This window comes from Cynoglossus semilaevis, chromosome W (assembly GCF_000523025.1).
Source record: "Cynoglossus semilaevis isolate Cse_v1.0 chromosome W, Cse_v1.0, whole genome shotgun sequence".
In the NCBI taxonomy this organism is placed as follows: domain Eukaryota; kingdom Metazoa; phylum Chordata; class Actinopteri; order Pleuronectiformes; family Cynoglossidae; genus Cynoglossus; species Cynoglossus semilaevis.
The window spans coordinates 10,924,110-10,937,539 of record NC_024327.1 but is presented as its reverse complement, the minus strand read 5'-3'; the positions used below and the strand labels follow the sequence as shown (position 1 = coordinate 10,937,539).

At 42.0% G+C, this 13,430-nt stretch overlaps 1 protein-coding gene and 1 pseudogene across 3 annotated transcripts in view; both read left to right on the top strand.

Annotated features, from left to right (window-relative positions):
• LOC103397188 (glutamine--fructose-6-phosphate aminotransferase [isomerizing] 1-like) overlaps positions 1–13,430 on the top strand; it is a 561,006-nt gene that overhangs the window by 237,647 nt on the left and 309,929 nt on the right. The window lies entirely within an intron of this gene.
• The window catches only part of LOC103397184 (long-chain-fatty-acid--CoA ligase 1-like), a 22,873-nt pseudogene continuing 20,313 nt past the window's right edge, over positions 10,871–13,430 (top strand).

The following is a 13,430-nucleotide window of genomic DNA, read 5'->3' as shown; positions in this document are numbered from 1 at the left end:
TGGAAGCAAGGAAGGAAGGAAGGAAGGAAGGAAGGAAGGAAGGAATTGAATAAGGATATGAATACTGTTTGGTAATCATAGACGCTTTAACAAAATGGGTTGAATTGTTTCCATGTAAAACACCAGATGCTATTACTGTGGCAAAAGCCATATGTAAACGAATAATACCAACTTTTGGTGTTCCAGAGATCATCAGAAGTGATAACGGAACACATTTTGTGAATCAGATTATAGACAGAGTAGGAGATAATTTGAAAATAGATCTCAAAAGACACACAGTATATCATCCACAGTCAGCCGGACTAGTGGAAAGAACTAATGGAACTGTAAAAAATAAGCTAATAAAGGCAATGCGTGAAACAAAAAGGACATGGACAGAGTGTGTAGATTTAGTACAACTAAATATGCACATATTACCAGCAGAAGGTACTAATTTGACGCCATTTGAAATGTTGTATGGAAGAAACTTCCGCATTCCAGACTTGGACCTAAAGGAAAAAGATGGCCCAGATTCAGTCTGGACATTAGCAGACTATATGCAGCAAATGTTAACACAGAAAGAAGTGCAAAGAACAAATTGCTGTCCGACAATTTCTCTTCCACAGGAGATGAGACCAGTGAAGCCTGGTGACTGGGTGTTTGTGAAGGCCATAAAGAGAAAGTGCTGGTCGAGCCCCAGGTGGGAGGGTCCATACCAAGTGATACTAACAACGCCAACTGCAGTGAAGGTTGCAGAAAGGAACGTCTGGATCCACCTGAGCCACTGCAAAGTACGAGACTTGGACGATCTGTCTTCCTGTCCTGGTATGGGGAAGTCTGACTACAAAGAGGAGTAAGTAGGATAGACTTACTCGTCTCAAGGCATCGGCTGCGTCAGTGAAGAGTTCAGCACATCCCATCAGTTTAGGGGAGCGGCAGACGTACTCAGTGATGGCCTGAGGATCAACGTATCGAATTGTAGTATCAACACTTGTTGTTGTATACCTTTTCTAAGAAACATGGCAGAACGAGTCCTTGAGAAAGCAGTTGGAGCATACTTGTTTGAAACTGACTATCAAAGACTAACAGGCTAAGACCCAGACCACAATGGTCCTTATGATGACGTGAAGATTGTTGACACTCATGTAAGATTCCAATGTTGAAAATCTGTTTGAAATGATATTGTGATGATGAACTTGTGATGTGTTAACTTTGATAAACAGGAGGGAAATGTAAATAGAATTTATAGTTAGTTACCAAAGTGTGTTAAACCAAAGTGTGGTGAACCATAAACTGTTATCTATCTAAGTGTGGTAAATAATGGTCTGCTGGACAGGAGTAGATACCCCTAAAAGGATTTTTACTATGCAGGTAAATAAAGGATGAGGTCTGTTTCTCACCAAGTATGGGAATCAGATGACCTTTGCCCTGGGAGTAAAACTCAAAGAAAAAAACAACTGCCCAGTATTTGTGAAACTTTCTCAATAAAAGGAGCTGTAGTCCTCATACACTTTGAGACTTAGGTGAGCCAACTCTGCGAAGCTGTTGGTCTCTCTGCTCCCCCTAGCAGCGAGTAAAAAGTACAACGTTGTCAGGTGTGGTTCTTTTCAGGTCATTCTATCTGCGGCAGTTAGATGACAACAGTGGTGACTGAATAACGTAATTTTCGGCACCAACAACAGGCCATAAAGTTGACATCTCCAACATGGAAGGGTGCAACATATACTTCTGATATGCTAATTGGTGCAGCTAAACTGGTTGAAAACAGCATGGAGCACAGAATAAGATCTGTCACAGACCATGACATGTTTGACAATGACTATATGGTGAGAGGCCTAGATGTAGGTGTAAACAAGCACAGTGTCAAACACAGAGAACCAAGATAGAAAGGGAAACAGACATAGATCTAATAATGTTTGTAGGAAATGTGGTGAACAAGGCCACTGGGCAAAGGAGTGCAGGACAGGTAATCAAAGTAGGAATGGTACACAGTAAATTTGGAAGTGTTAATTCAACTCCTAGAGAGTTGAATTCAACACTTTCAAAGTGTCTATATTGGTCCACTCTAGATTGAGTTAAAACAACACTTTTGAAAGAGTTAAACATGACAGAGTTGAAAGAACACTCTGAGTTGATGAAATTTAACACATATGAGTGCTGAATCCTGGTCTGATAAATAGGGATGGTGTTCATCCCACCCTGGATGGAGCTTCTCTCCTTTCCAGAAATCTGACAAAGTTGATTAAATCCCAAACATGACAATTAGGAAATTACCAAATTCATGCTCTGATTTCTTAGCTGAATTTGCAGATTTTTTGTCAGAATTAGTTCTCTGTTCTGACAGAATTATCATAGTCGGCGATTTTAACATCCACATAGATGTAGCCAATGACAGTCTGAGCTCATCCTTTAAAGCTCTGCTCGACTCAATTGGCTTCAAACAACAGGTTAACAAACCTACTCACCGCCACAAGCACACCCTAGACCTTATTCTAACCTATGGCATTGACATATATAACATGGTGGTATTTAATGAAAATCCCCTTCTGTCTGATCATTTTCTCATCTCTTTTGAATTTATAGCCACACACGCTCATAATTCTAGACAGCACCATTATTATAGTCGCTGTTTATCTGAGAGCTCCGTGCAACAGTTCCACGAACAGCTCTCTTCTGCCCTTCAGTCAAGTTTCTGTTACACAGATTCAGATTTAGAAAATTACATGACAATATCCCCCACAAAATTTAATGATATAGTAAATAAAACAAACTTAACTTTAAAAACTGTCATAGACAATGTAGCCCCCCTAAAAAAGAGAATTATGTCTCAAAATAAATCCGCCCCATGGTTTAATACCCAAACTCGCGCCTTAAAATTAGAAACAAGGAGATTAGAAAGAGCATGGCGTTCCACACATAACGACAGTCACTATGTCCTGTGGAGGAACAGCTTTGATAATTACAAAAGAGCTCTGAAACATGCAAAAACAACTTATTACTCAGAGTTAATAGACAAAAATAAGAGCAATCCCAGGTTCCTTTTCAGCACTGTAGCCAGGCTGACAGAGAGCCAAAATGTAATCAACCCAAAAATACCTCTATCTCTGCGTAGTAACGACTTTTTAACATTTTTTAATGACAAAATAGATAAAATCAGAGATAAAATTAATCACCTCCTTCCTCCACACATGACCAAAATGCAGTTTAGCATGAATAACCTAGACACAATGGTGACTCCAATCTTACAATTAAATGAATTTAACCCTTTAAATCTCCCCGAGCTAAGGTCTCTGGTCTCCGCTGCTAAATCAACCACCTGTCAGCTGGATCCTATACCAGCTAGACTAGTTAAAGAGTCCCTTCCCCAAATAGGTCACATAATATTACAACAAATAAATATGTCCCTACTGAGTGGCTGTGTCCCAGAGGCATTCAAAATAGCAGTAATTAAACCATTACTTAAAAAGCCTTCTCTGGACGCTGGCACTCTAGCTAATTATAGGCCCATTTCAAATTTACCTTTTATTTCTAAAATCTTAGAAAAAGCTGTCGCTTCCCAATTGTGTGATCATCTGCATGACAATAATCTATTTGAAAAATTTCAATCTGGGTTTAGAACCCATCATAGCACAGAGACTGCACTATTGAGAGTACAAAATGATGTTCTCGTGGCCTCTGATAAGGGACTGGCGTCTATCCTGGTCCTTCTGGATCTCAGCGCAGCGTTCGACACAATTGACCGTGAGATCCTGTTACATAGGCTGGAAAAAGATGTCGGGATTAAAGGATCAGCACTTGCCTGGTTCAAATCCTATTTGTCGAACAGGTTTCAATTTGTTAACGTAAATGAGGAATCCTCCATACTCACTAAAGTGAACTATGGAGTTCCTCAGGGTTCCGTGCTTGGCCCAATTCTTTTCACTTTGTACATGCTGCCACTAGGCAACATCATCAGGAAGCACAACATAAACTTTCATTGCTATGCAGATGACACCCAATTGTATGTATCGGTACGGCCAGATGACCCAAACCCCTTAATTAAAATCCAAGATTGTCTTAGAGACATTCTGACATGGATGACCCAGAATTTTCTAATGCTTAACACAGAAAAAACTGAGGTCATAGTTTTAGGGCCTAAACATATAAGAGCACCATTGTCAAATCTAACTATAACCATAGGTAGTTCTACCCCAGTCCCCTGTGGTAAAGCAAGGAACCTGGGTGTCCTGTTTGATCAGGATTTATCACTACAAAAACATATTAACCAAACCTGTAGAACAGCCTTCTACCACCTACGTAACATTAAATCCATTAGAAAAATGTTATCACGACCAGATTCTGAAAAACTAATCCATGCCTTTATAACCTCCAGGCTGGATTATTGCAATTCGCTACTATCAGGATGTCCCAATAAGTCCTTAAGAAGCCTTCAACTGGTCCAGAATGCGGCAGCACGCATACTGACCGGAACTAGAAGACGAGAACATATAACCCCCGTCTTGGCTTCAATACACTGGCTCCCAGTAAAAAGTAGAATAGACTTTAAAATACTTTTAATCACATACAAGGCCCTAAATAATCAAGCCCCATTATACATTTGTGATTTAATTACCCCATACAAACCAAATAGATCACTGCGCTCCCAAAATTCGAATCTATTGGTCATCCCTAAAATAAATAAAAATAGAACGGGTGGTAGAACTTTTAGTTACCAGGCTCCTCTCCTGTGGAACCAGCTCCCACTCTCAGTAAGAGAGTCAGATTCTGTCTCGTCCTTTAAAGTGAGACTCAAAACCCATTTGTATAGTATAGCCTATAGCCTAAATTAGATTAAACATGCCCCGACTAGAACAGTCTAAAAAGATGCTGCTATAGGCCTAGACTGCTGGGGGGCATTGCATTGCATTGCATTTCATTTCATTTCACTTCATCTTGCACTTATAATGAGGACACAGACTCTACGGTCTTACTTTATTCTTCTGTCCTGTCCTATATTCATACCGACCACCATGTATACACTTAGGAAACTGGTCCCACTCTTTTACAGTTCTGCTGCCACCGGTGAACAGGAGGAGCACAGGACTACTGCCACTACCACTACTGCAGCTTTTTTTTCTTCATTGGTTTTTATGTATTTGTACAATGTATGTTCTGATAACATCTATTGCACGTCTGTCCGTCCAGGGAGTGGATCCGTCACCTGTGGTTCTCCCTAAGGTTTCTACCTTTCTCTTTTCTCCCTGTTGAAAGGGTTTCTCTTTCGGTAGTTTTTCCTTACCCTGGCTGACGGTCTAAGGACAGAGGATGTTACCAACCCTGTGAAGCCCCATGTGACAAACTGTGTTTTGTAAATGTGGGCTATATAAATAAAATTTGATTGATTGATTTGATTGAAGATGAGGATTGTGCTTGGTTAGCCATGGGAGCCCCAGAATGATCGGATGGACGGGAGAAGGCAGAATGTGGAATTGAACCGCCTCTCAGTGGTTGCCTGTTATCAAGAGCTCAACAGGCCCGGTTGTGTGGGTGATGGTTCCTAAGATGTGCCCATCCAATGCCTGAGCTGGGGTCGGATTGGGTAATGGGTCACCCCCTAGTCCCAACTGTCTTGCCAGTTGGATGTCCATTATGTTGACATCAAAACCTGAGTCTATCAAAGCTTTGACAGGATGGACCTCCCCCGCAACTAGTAGCTGGGCAGCCATATATGGACGTGGAAGGGAGGAAGACATCGTTGGGCTCACCAGAATTCCTTCCTGAGCCTGCTCCTTTAATGGACATCTGGAAAAGAAATGTCCGGATTGGCCACAATACCGACATAAACTCCCCTTGGGACGGCGACTCCCCACCTGCATCGGCTCAAGGCTCCTCTCACTGCCCTGGCACACAAGCTCCAAATCAGTGGACTCGCCTGAATGCGTCTATCAATGCGGCAGGTAAGTTCAATGATTGCGTCCAGAGTCGTGGGGAGATCATGCGAAACCAGCTCGTCCTTGATGCTTGAGTTCAGACCCCGGAGAAAAGCGTCGCACAAAGCAGGTTCATTCCACTCGCTCTGCCTCGCCTTAATGCAGAAGTCAATGGCATAATCCGAGACGGAGCCTGTCCCTTGACGAACCTCCAGCAAGCAAAAAATTTAAAAAGGAGGTGCAGGCTGGGGTCTGGAGATCCCACTCTGCCATTCCCCACAACCAAGCCCTCCCTGTAAGGTGGTTGATGGCGAACAGGATGCTGCTCGCTGCCTCCGTTGCAAAAGTGTGCAGCTGGAGGGCGAACAGGATGCTGCAGTTGGTGATGAACGGACCACACACCTCAGGATCTCCTGCGTAGCGCTCCGGAGAGCCCACCTTGGGCTCCCAACCTAGACCGTGGAGGGGCGAGGAGGAAGTGGTAACCCCCAGATTAGAAGGTGGCGATGGAGGCGAGGCGACTGGCTGAGTCAGAGCAACAGTGAGCTGTTGCACCGGGGCAGGGAGTGCAGCCACCCTCTGATCCTGTGTGGCGAAAGCAGTGCACAAACCCTGGACGGCCACAATTAGAGTCTTGTTGGGACAGAGGGACGGTCTCTGCCCCATCCTGGCTCGTGTGTGCTGGGTCCATTCTGGCCAGATCGTACTGTCAGGAACGTCGGACTTTTGGACCCAAATGCAACACACTAAGGCAGAAGCTCTTTCCAAAAGTTTATTGCAGGATCAGTCAGTAATGAAAGAGTCTTTAAACAAAGGAAGTCTCCACTTGGAGCAAAAAATCTCTTGAAAAAAACGCGATCTCCACTTAGAGATCCAATGGCTATCGCAGCTACTCTTACTTGCTAGGGAATCCCGCGGGAGTGACGTCACCGCGGCGGATTCCCTCTGGACAGCGGAGTCAGGAACCGAACGGCTGAGCCGGCAGAAACTCTCCTCAAAAGACGGCGAGAGGAATGTCGTCCACAGCGCCGATGAGACTGGCCGTGGATCGTCGCGACGGGTAACTGTAGGACTACAGGGAAACTCCACAACTGGAACTGGAACGTGTAGCCTCCGTGAACGGACGAGACGATCTGGCAGCGGGGAGTGTGTGGCTGCCGCTTAAATACACTGCTCACTCATCAGCGACAGCCGGGGAGCGCAGGTGGGGCCAATTGCTTGATTGCAGCGCTGCAGCAGGTATGACAATAACCCTGCTTTCAAGACCAAAATTGTATAAATTTGATGGTCATGTCTTGAGGGAGAAAAAATTGTGACTTTGGTGTTCATTATGAAATTGGGGGATTTTTGTTATGGTATATACAATAGGTTCAAGCCTGAAATTTGGGTACTACCTAGATACTATGTCATTTATGGACTGGCTGATAGATTTAGTCTTTTTAGTGTAGTATAAACAATTATTTCTCAGAAATGCTGCGTCACAAATATTCTGAAACAGAGTCTTTGTGCATTGCTAATATCTTCAAAGTTGAATTCCGGGTGTGCCAAAAATATTTCAATGTTATGTACTTACCTGGAACGTAACTTTTTTTAAATGCTGTACACAGAGAAATATTTAGGGTTCATGTCAGAGTCTGGGGGGGCAGCTGAGATTGATGTCACTTAGTCTGGGTATCTGTGGGAAGGCGCCCTCTGTAGGTGGTCAGGCAGTTCTCCACGTTGTCTGGTATTGTTTACATCACCAATTAGGGCACAGGATCATCAGACGGGATCAAGCTCTCAGATGTCTCAGAACCAAAATGCATCAGGTAGTGGGTCAGCAACCACAAAAGGTTTTCACAGCTGTAAACAGACACAATAGAATTCAGGAACTGATCAGAAATGTAAAATAACAGGTTAACATTTTAGGACAAAACAAAACTCAAAGGCACTGAATTGTTCTTTTTTAGAAATTTGTTTTGGTGTAGGATATATATTGTTTATCTTTAGCTATATCCAATATACAAGTAGCTATTTACTGTTCAAAAAGGTAACTTTCTGTCGAGTCTGGCCAAGTTTATGCTGTGTGCTTAATAAAAAAATAGACACAAAAAGTTTGTAATTCATCTTAATTTTTTTAATTTAAAGCTGTCACAGTCTTTACTTGCTCATAATGTAGCTACAAACACAGTGCAACATGAACTTTCTAGGCAATAGTCAATGCTAAGGCCTATTAGGGCAGTGGTGGCTTAGTGGTTAAGGAAGCTGACCTGTGTGCACAAGACTGCTGGTTTGAGTCCACCAGCTGTCAAGTTACCACCTCAGTGGTAACTTGGCAGTGTGGTTTGTATAGTGTTTTCCAATGTTTTGGACTGGTTTGGTTTAAAACCACTGTTGAAAGAAGCTTCAAGCTGCTCCTTCACATAGTTTGAACTAAACTGAAGAATTGTCATTCTTGAAGCCTTCAGAAAGTTACTTTGTAACAGTAATGTTACATGCAAGTATATATAATTTGGTGTGAGGAAATGTACCCAGTGAAGCAACTACCTTTGACACCAGTGATGTGGAATAAAAACAGTGGCACAGTGTTCAATATTCCTATCAGATGCTTCATATGACACACCTTAGGATCATAGGTAGGAGCTGGTCTAACAGTCTCACCATGCACCTGGGCTGAGAGATCCCACTCTACTTGTCTGGGCTCCGCGCAGTGTCACAGTGATAGAGGTGGGGGCTTTCTGTCCTACTGACAACACAGAAAACAGAACCAGCGCAGCAGGAACAACTACAGAGAAAAATGTCTTCCAGATCAGACATGTTGCCAAACATGTTGTGATGTTTTGTGGTTAGGGCAGCAAATTATAACAGCAGTAGCATGTTGGACAATGAACACGAGATGTTGAGGAAAAAGTACAGGTTTAGTTAAGACATATAAAAACTGAAAAATAAAGTAGTGAGTTTGGTTCAAGATTTTTTATTGTAGTGACAGCTGATCCTGTATATTGTCATTGCCTGGTGACAATGTAAGAACTCAGCATTTGTAAATGTGAACATTGAAAGCAAGTGTTTTGTTTTTGTTTTTTGACAGTTTTTATTGAGTTTTAAGACAAACACATAACACACAGAACATACATGACAGCAGTGGTGGTTGGTATGAGCAAGCTGAATATACCATACAGTTAATCAAGATAGGAGATGTGTAAACGAAAAGTAATAAAGTATTATAGTACTGTACATGGCCTTACATGAACAGATCTCACAACACGCACAGTATAGGGATCACATGTGGATCGGCGAGCAGCTATGGCAGTAGAATAGGAATAGTACCCGAAAGCAGTATTAGTCTGGTACGGAACAGTAGAAAGGGCACCAGTTAACACTGGGGTGCCCCCTATGGATTAAGATTCTAATATCTTCTGGAAAGCGATCCAGAAAAGGTCCCCACAGCTTCTTAAAATGCCCTTCGTTCCCCTTTAAAACTGAACTCAGGTGCTCCATTGATAGAACTTTGAATATTTCTCCACACCACTGGTTAACAGTGGGTTTGATCCACTGAAAAAGAATACATCTCCTGGCTAACCAAAGGAGCTTATACAGGAGTTTTTGCTGTAATTTTGATAAAGGCAATCATTCTTTCAAAAGTCCTAATAGAAACAAACCAGGATTTATTTGTATGTTCTTACCAAGAATTAAATCAATTTCCTTGGAGACTTTTCCCCAAAATGCTGATATCGAAGGGCAGTGTCAAAAGCAATGCATGTAAGATCCAACTTCCTGCTTGCATTTAGCACATGGACTATTCTCAGGATAGAAAATGTTCATAGATTGGGGTGTGCGTTGTACTCTATGAAGGATCCTATATTGAGACTCCGTCAACCTGTTACACAGGAAGGTTTTGCTTATTGATTCCATAGCTTGGAGCCACGCCTCCTCCTTATACTCAGTTGCCAAATCTTTGTTCCATACGCTTTTAATTTTGTCAATATTACACGGAATGAGGGATTGTAATTTTTTTGTAGAAATAGGAAATTATTTTCCTGTTTTGGCAGCACTATAGTAAAAAAGAGTCAATATCTGAGGCTATTGTGTGGGCTTCTGGAGGACCTCAACTAAAAATGTAATGTCTGACCTGTAGATAGCCAAAAAAGTGTTTAGATGGTATACTAAATTTGGCTTTAAGCTGTTTAAAAGACAACAAATTTCCATTCTCAAGTATATCTGCAAAAGTTCTAATACCATGGTTGTACCAACATAGAAATATGTTTGTGCCCAGACCTGGGGGAAAGGTCCTATTCTGTAACATGGGGTGTAGGGCTAGAGTGGGACCCTTAACCTTGAAAAAGTTCAAGATCCTCTCCCAAGTTTTGATTGTGTTCAGCATAAGTGGGCTTTTTTTGGCCTCGACTGGGAGCAGAGACGTTCCATTAGCAACAAGGCTAGGTTGAGACAAGGAGGGGAGACAATGGGAGGTTACTGTCCAGAATCCAAAAAATGTCTAAGCCACCCTAAAACAATATGCATATGACATGCCCAGTTGTACAACCGAAAGTCGGGCATTGAAAGACCACCCCTCTCCTTTGGTAGCCGCAGTACCTTAAGACTGTGACGTGCTTTTTTCCCATGCCAGATAAATTTAGAAACCGCTTTATCGATGTCAGAGAATACAGAGTTATTTATCCTCAGAAGGAGCATTCGCATTGGGTAAAGAATTCTTGGGAGAACATTCATTTTAATTAGACTTATTCTGCCCATCCAGGAGAGGGGGAGTTGATGCCACCTGAGCAGATTGTTTTTGATGGAAGATAAAATGGGGACAAAATTGAGCTTGAACAGATTATTTAAATTTGCAGAGATACTGACACCTAGATATGTGAAAGCAGAATCTGACCATTTGAAAGGGAAATTTGGCAGATAACTTTTATCCCCAAAGTCCCCCAGAGGCAAAGCCTCAGACTTAATTAATTTTGTAACCTGAGAAGCTTCCAAATAACTTTATAGCTGATATGAGGGCATGGATAGAGGTTTCAGGCTTGGTCAGAAACAAAATAATATCATCAGCATACAGAGCCAGTTTGTGAACACAGCCACCTAGCATGACCCCAGATATCTCATCAGCGCATCTAATTGCCTCTGCCAGTGGCTCGATGACTAAAGCAAATAGCAGAGGGGACAGGGGACAACCCTGTCTTGTGCCCCGACCAAGATTAAAGGCCTCTGAGGCATAACCATTGACCAGCACTCTCGCCATGGGGGTGCTGTAGAGCAGCTCCACCCATTTGATAAAGTCAGGCCCCAAACCAAACCTCTGTAGAACCTCAAAAAGGTATTTAAATTTGACCCTGTCAAAGGCTTTAGCCGCATCTAGAGCTACGCATAAAATCCTCTCTTGACTGAGATTAGCATACTGAATCACATTGAGAAGACGTCGGACATTTGAGTCTGAGAACCTGTGCCTGATAAAGCCTGTCTGATCAGGTTTAATCAGAGTAGGGAGATACACCTCTAATCTATGGGCAAGAAGTTTTGATAGCAGTTTACAATCAGACTTATTGGCCTGTAGGAAGAACAACAATCTGAGGGTTTGCCATTTTTTAGGTTAAGTGAAATATTGGCCAAGTTGAGTGTTGGGGGTAGAGTGCCACGCTCGAAATACTCTATGTACATTCTGGTGAGGGGCTCAACTATAATCATGGCCATTTTCTTATAGAATTCCGGGCAGAACCCATCCGGACCTGGCGCTTTCCTGCCTGGTAGAGATTTAATTATTTCATAGACTTTCTCCTTAGTAATTGGACAGCAGAGTTGGGCCCTAGTTTCTGCTGATAGAGTCGGGAGATGTATTTGGTCTAAAAATTTTGCCTGGTCTCCAGTGCAGTCAGGGCTTTGGAGAATGCAGATTTTGATAGAAGCATTTCATGATATTAACCATATGTTTATTTTCATAGTGTTTAGCTCCTCTATCATCTTTTAGAGAGGGAATCATGTTTGAATCGACCCTGCCCTTTGCCAGACGAGTCAGCAGTCTCCCTGGCTTATTAGCAGACTCAAGTAATCTGTGCTTTGCATAGAAGATTGCAGTTTCTGCTTTTTGTGTGAGAAGGTTATCTAAAGCAAAGCGGGTTGCATCCAGTTTCAGCCGTGTTGATTTAGACAGGGAGTGTTTAAGCTCGTTCTCCAAATTGAAGATTTTAGATTCAAGCTCTAGCTGTTGTCTGAGTGTTTTTTTCCTTTTAGCTGAGGTATACGAAATGATCACACCCCTTATAAAGGCTTTTGAAGACCCCCATAGTATTGAAGCTGAAACATCTGTTGTGTCGCTGGTTGAGAAAAAAAACTTTAGTTCTTCCTCTAACAGTGTTACGAAAGCAGGATCGCTAAATAAGGAGGGAGAGCCGCCAGTGACGTGTAGCCATATCATAATAAGGAGGCATAAGTTACAGGCATACCACTGAATGATCTGAGAGAGTCCTAGCTTTAATAGTACACATTTTAACCCTTTCCAACACTCGTCTTGAAGTGAAAAATTAATCAATCCTTGAAAATTAATTATGAAGGGATGAAAAGAAGGTAAAATCTACGGAGCCCCTAAAGGGACATTGTGGGAAAAAAAGAAAGTATCTCGTGCGCACAAGAAAGTAAATCTAAGACATTTTGCCACACATACATACATGGTGATACATTAAAAAAAGAAAATCATGTACAGTACGTACGGTTGGGAAATCAAAAATACCGGCATGTCATGTGTGACATATGTACTGTATATATGGTGAGCATTTAATTAATGTAGGGTACCTCAGTTAGACACAGGAGGGCACTGTTGTTGTTGTTGTTCGACTGTTGATAACAGTGTAGGGAGGTTCGTGAAGGGTAAATACGTATATACGTAAATCATTAATAACTATCTCGACTTTACTACGCCAATTTTCCCATTTCTTGGGTCTTGAAAAGCAACGACTGCGATAGGAGAGGGACCAATGTATTTCGTGATAACTTTCACGTAATTACGTGATGTCTGTAAAGCACACTGAGTTTGCTTTGTGCATGAAACGCGCTCTATAAATAAAATTGAAATTAATGAAATGAAAGTCCACCTGCGACGAATATGGCTTGTTTACACGATTCAGTTGAATTGTACTTTATGCTTGGCTTGAGGCATGGTGAGATTTTACAATTATTGGGCTCAGTGGATGAGGTTTTTATTAGTATGCGTACTCTCAAAAGGATGAGGAGGATGAAGGATGAGGATGATTTACGTATATACGTATTTACACTTCACGAACCTTCCTACACTGTTATCAACAGTAGAACAACAACAACAGTGCCCTCCTGTGTCTAAATGAGGTACCCTACATTAATTAAATGCTCACCATATGTACAGTACATATGTCACGCATGACATGCCGGTATCGTAGATTGTTTTTTTTAACGTATTACCCTGTATGTATTTGTGGCAAAATGTCTTAGATATACTTTCTCGTGCTCACGAGAAGGTATATCGTGCGCACGAGATAATGTACGTTTCTTTTCTTTTTTTTCCCCCCCCCATGTCCCTTTAGGGCAGGG